Source organism: Pan troglodytes, chromosome 2, assembly GCF_028858775.2.
Source record: "Pan troglodytes isolate AG18354 chromosome 2, NHGRI_mPanTro3-v2.0_pri, whole genome shotgun sequence".
NCBI classification, from domain to species: Eukaryota; Metazoa; Chordata; class Mammalia; order Primates; family Hominidae; genus Pan; species Pan troglodytes.
Genome location: NC_086015.1, coordinates 112105069 through 112111068, shown reverse-complemented (window position 1 = coordinate 112111068; position 6000 = coordinate 112105069).

The following is a 6000-nucleotide window of genomic DNA, read 5'->3' as shown; positions in this document are numbered from 1 at the left end:
CGTGGATTGTGAATTTGATATGCTGGATGTGAGAAGATTTGTAGGAGAGAAGAATGTGTAGAAATATCAGGTAAATAAAAAGCAGGAAAAGACAGATGTGAGAGACAATGGGATATACCCACTCTGCTTCAGAATCTCCCAGCTCTTTGTGAGTCTCTGAGTTGTTGCAAGTGATGAGAGACCTCAGAGCTATTGCAGGAAATCCTCAGGGTCAAGCTGTAGCCTGAGTAAATAAAATGCAAATATAGAAGTGTGCAGTGGGCTGGGCGCAGTGGCTCACGCCTATAATCCCAGCACTTTGGGAGGCTGAGGTGGGTGGATCACGTGAGGTCAGGAGTTCGAGACCAGCCTGGCCAACATGGTGAAACCCGTCTCTACTAAAAATACAAAAATTAGCCAGGCACAGTGGCGGGTGCCTGTGGTCCCAGGTACTATGGAGACTGAGGCAGGAGAATCGCTTGAACCCAGAAGGCAGAGGTTGCAGTGAGCCGAGACCATGCCACTGCACTCCAGCCTGGGTGACAGAGTGAGACCCTGTCTCAAAAAAAAAAAAAAAAAAAAAAAAAGTATGGTGGCCTTGAGAATGCAAGACTGACTCCTACAAGGAGTGTAATATACCGAGGGCCCCAGTTACTGTTCTTTGAAACCCATCTGATACGGTTTGGCTCTGTGTCCCCACCCAAATCTCTTGTCGAATTGTAATCCCCACATGTCAGAGGAGGGGCCTGATGGATAGTGACTGGATCATGAGGACAGATTTCCCCCTTGCTATTCTCATGATAGTGAGTAAGTTCTCATGAGATTTGATAGTTTAAAAATGTGTGGCACCTCCCTCTTTGCACGCTTTCTCTCTCCTGCTGCCATGTGAAGAAGGTGCTTGCATCCCCCTTGCCTTCCACCATGATTGTAAGTTTCCTGAGGTTTTGCATTCATGCTTTCTGTTAAACCTGTGGAACTGTGAGTCAATTAAACCTATTTTCTTCACAAATTACCCAGTGTCAGGTAGTTCTTTACAGCAGTGTGAGAACGGACTAATACACCATCTGTGCATGGAGCTGAGCACAGTGGGGGTACTAGGGCAGGCTCATTCCTGGGAGATAGGCTTCCTTTGTGGACCTTTGGTTCAAGGACCCCTCAATGCCTACACTGCATGCTAGGATGCTGCCAACCAATCTCCCTCAACCCCTCACTACAGGTCAAACTTGAATTGGGATGTCATGGCTCTCCCAGGCTGCCCCACCCTCTCCCTATTTCCTTTCCTTGGGGGCTATTGCCCCTAATAAAATCCTTGTGTTTAATCCCATCTTGGTAGCTGCAACTCCAAGGACCCAAACTACCACTAAGTATTTTAATATTTTTCAAAGGTATATGAATGCTGATACAATAAACACAAATATGTAAAAGTGTTACTGAATTCATAAGCAGTTTGTTGTTACATATTTATATCTCAAGGGCCTGCACTCCTTTCAATTCTCCTGCTATCACTCTCCTCCAGACTTCCATCATCTTTCACAAAGATTACTGATCACTCCTCAGGGTCTCCCTTAATGTATTCTTGCTCCCTTCCAATCCATTCTCCACATGGTAGCCAGGTAATGCCTTCTAAATGCAAATTTTTAACACACAAAAAAATCCTACTAACTCATACCAAATGAGCAAGACCTGATAGTGTGAAAATATTAAGCAATTTAATTCCTTCTCCCATGGACCTTTGAACCTACGTTTTTGGACTTACTCTTTTCTCCGTTCCTGGATGAACTCTCAGGCATGTCGTATTGATTTTCTGAGTACTCTAGAAATAATCACATAGGCCCTTTTGTTTGGCATGTAAAAATCCGGTTCTGTCCAATAGTTTCTTAGGCAGTCGAGTTCCATCTAAGCGGAATGCGTCTCTCCCACCCCAGCTTGTGCTGTTTCCATTCAGAAGCCTCACTGTGGGAGGTCATGCTTCTTTCCCTGGGCCTTTGCACTTCCCCATACCAGGGGCTGGGGACTGAATGTTTGTGCCCCCCCAACAAAACTCTTATGTTGAAACCTAAGGCCCAAGGTAATGTTGTGAAGCAGGGGACCTTTGAGAGGTGACTGGCTTATGAGGCCAGCCTTCATGAATGGCATTAGTGGCCTTATAAAAGAGGCTTGAGGAAGCCTGTTTCCCCTTCTGCCACATAAGGACACATAGAAGGTGCTATCTATGAGACACAGGCCCTCACCAGACACTGAATCTGCCAGTGCTTTGGTCTTGAACTTCCCAGCCTTCAGAACTGTGAGTTTCATTTATGAACTACACAGTCTAAGGTATTTTCTTACAGCAGACTAGATGGAGTAAGACGCCAGACTAAGTTCTGCTCATCTTTACGTCATGAAGATGTCACTTTCCACAGGGAAGACCCCCTCCTACTTCTTCATCCTAACCCTTACCCAATGGTAATCATGTAATAATTTTGTGAATCATTGTTTAATATTTAGTGTTTTTCTCTCTCATTATACTATAATCTCCACGAGGACAGAGAATATATTTGTTTTGTTGGTATCCTAATGCCTGGCCCCATAATGGTCACTCAATAAATATTTGATACGATACATGAATAGGAAAAATGTTTTCTAATGGATACTAAAAAGTATGACAACTATCACAAAAGCTGATGCTAAAAAGGGAAGCTTTTGTTTAAAAAACTGTTAGAAAAACCTGTTTTAGTTTCTTAAAATAGCAACACCAAAACCAAATGTGAGCCTTCAAATGTTATTTCTCCCCCAAGAACAAGCCTAAGCATGTTATTTGAAGGAAGGATTTAGTAAGAAAAAAATTCATAACATGAATAGAGGCAACATCCAAAATGTCAGGTGGAATTCTCTGTTTCTCAAGTACCAATATTTGGTTTAAATAATAGTTTCTCAGGAAGAAAACACAGAGGAAAGGATAGTGTGTGTTCCTTGTACTCTATTTAGGAAAATGAAAAAGAAATGGCATATGAGTACCAAAAAATGCAAACCTAGAATGAGCATTTTCCTCTGGAATGAGTTAAGTGGTTGAAGAGAAAGCTCCAGATAGGATAGTCTTCTCTTGCCTGGGCTGAGGACCTACGAGGTGCAGCAAGAGGAGATGGAAGTCTGGACTTGAATGTGAGATATCCTATTCTCACATTATGAGTTAAATATGGGCAATTAACTTAACTTTCCTCAAAATATTATGTAGGCCAAACTCTTTAGGCAAAATTTGCAGCTTTGTATGGTTAGACCTTCTGCCTTTGCTTCCTATCTTGCTCTGATACTTACTTTGTACCAAGGTCTGCTCAACTCTTCACTTCTTGGGTTCTGAGTCCTGGTCCAAGTGCCATGCTTGGAACTTGACCTTAATGAAAAACTTCTCCAAGAGAAGTTTGAGAGCAAGGGTTGTAGTCACTCTGATTTTTCCAGCTCTTAAATTTTGCCCAGATCTCCAATCCTAGCACCAGATGCCCAGGCCAGACTCCACAAAGAGCAGTTGGTACAGGTTCCATGCCAACAAAGAGTGACAGTTCCCAAAATATCCTGAGGTGTTGCCAGATTTGTGTAAGTATAACCTATGATTTCCTGACAGTAGAGTGAGGTGAATGAGAACTCAGAGGACCGACAAAATTCCAACGCTGTCAAGACTAAGGAAAGTTCAAATATCATGAAGCCTGTGCCAAACTTGATGCCAATAGGAAGTACTGAGGTCACATATCAGATGTCTTGGTTGGCATCAGGAAGCTTCCCCAAGAGCCAGTGGTTTAAATTCTTTCTTTAATTCTGTGCCAGGAATTCTTAACTCAAGCAGGAAAAGAGAGGGACCCAACTCCTAGATTGACCTGTGAATACAGCCCCCAGGTTTCTGCATGTGGCAATAGATCATGGTCCTTCTATTTGCTAACACATCCTTGAATTTTCATGCCCTGCTCAGGGCTCTTGGCCAGGGCTCAACATGGAAGAGACAAAATAATAATAATAGAGACTGATTGCAGAGGGATATGTCAGTGAGTATGACATCCATGAGGAACATGCTTGGGGGAGATGAACTGCAAAAACTGAATATTGAAACTAGCAGTTGCCAGAATTATTTTCCCCAAGCCCTGCATGTTCCTGTTTAGTTTTATAATAAATATCAATTACCCAGTAGGAGAAAAGAGAGTCGACATCCATCACCAGACATCTGGCTTTGAAAACAGCTTTGAACACAACCTGTGAAACTAAATCTGTGCTGCCTTCATTCTCCAGTGGTCTCAGGAAGTCTTGCATCCAGAAAAAGGAATAACTTTGCTATTTCATTTTATTTTTGCATTTATATTATTGCATCACAATTTTTGGCTGCATAGCTTACTTGACTTTATTCTTTTATGGTCAATGACCCTCTGAAATGTGAAATGTACTTAAAATTAGCCAAGACAATGTATCATCTTTTCTCTTAGATTTCATTTGGTCTTAGAGAAGCAAGACTACATTGTACAAAGTACAATGCAATGCAGCTGAGAGACCTGGGCTCTACTCCCCGTTCTATGTCTACAAGATTGCTCATTTTTGACCTTAGGTAATTTATAACGTCCATCTCAGTCTTGGATTGGTTGTCTTTTAAGTGATAGGGTAGAATTAGATTATCTCCAAGGGCCCTGGGAATTCTAACACTCTGATACGGAATTTAGGTTGATGCCTGAGATACAGGCTCATGAACCTCATCTTCAAGTTTTCATTCTTGTAATGATATGTGGATCACTAGAAGAAAAAGCTTTGGGAAGATTTCTTGGAAATTTCCCCATACAGTCTTCAGAGGAGAGAGTTAACAGAGAACTTTGTAACATTTCTGTGTAGTATTCCTGAGTACTTTCTCAGTTCTCTGGGCAATAAACAAAGGTTTTGAGAATATTTTCCAAAACAGTAGGGAGCCCTTCCTCTCCTCTACCTCTGGAGATCCCACTGGGTAAGAAAACTCTGAGACTTGAGAATGTTGCCAAAGATTCCCTCCCTCAGTGCCAATAGGATGCAAATTAAGGGATAAGTTACTCAGAATTTTCCAGAAAAGGGTGGTACTTTCAGGTCATTGCCATGGAAAGGGGTGGTAAGTTTTTGGTGTGCGTGGCAATGGTAAACAGCCATGGCACTGGCAGGCATGTCTCAGGGAGAGGTGCTTTTGCCTCTTCCCTGTTTCAGCTAGTCTTCAATCTCGTTGGAGTTCAAGCCCCATCTTCAGAGCTGAGTTCCACCTCCTACCTCAAATCTGGCTTGACGCTTGATTTACCAAGGAGCTTGAAATTATTACTTCAGAGGTTTAAATGGAACCTCTCTGGCTGTCATGGTGGTATAGTGTGTTTTGTAAGAAAGACTTGTGACTAGAGGCTGCAGTGGTTCAGCAATGGATCGGTGAATAGATAGCAAGTATGCTTTTGTATGTATGTGGCTTTTCTTCATAGGAAGAGCACAACTTCCCCAGTGTATCTGCAGATGGCTTCAAAGAGACCCTTATCTGGCTCTCAGCAAAGCTCTTGCGTTATTGGCACTGAGGGAGGGAGTCTTTGGCAACTCATTATTACTGTATCTGAAGTTTCCAGGGTGGAAACTTTTTAACACAAGCTCAGAGACTGTCCCTGAAAAACTGACAAAAGGTCCTCATTCCTTATTGTGCACTTTGGCAGCATGAGAGACTCTACCTTATCCTCAAGTTAAAGTAGGGGTAGGACCAAAAAGATAAAAGATTTTAAGCCAACATTCATGTATTCACTTATTCAACCAACCAACAACTATTGGCACCTGCCATGTGCTAGCTATTGGTGGGTGCTGGAGATATAGAAAATAATTGAGAAATAATTCTTGCTCTCAGGTAACTTAAAATTTAGTAAAGCATTAGGGAAAATAAACAAACAACTAGGCACGGAAGAGAAAACTTATGGTATCTAACCATGAGAGCTATGACCCTATGATGTGCTGCAGCGAGACTCCAATAATCCTTAAACTTTAAGTCATGTATGGCGTTAAGTTTGTCTCACTACTAAG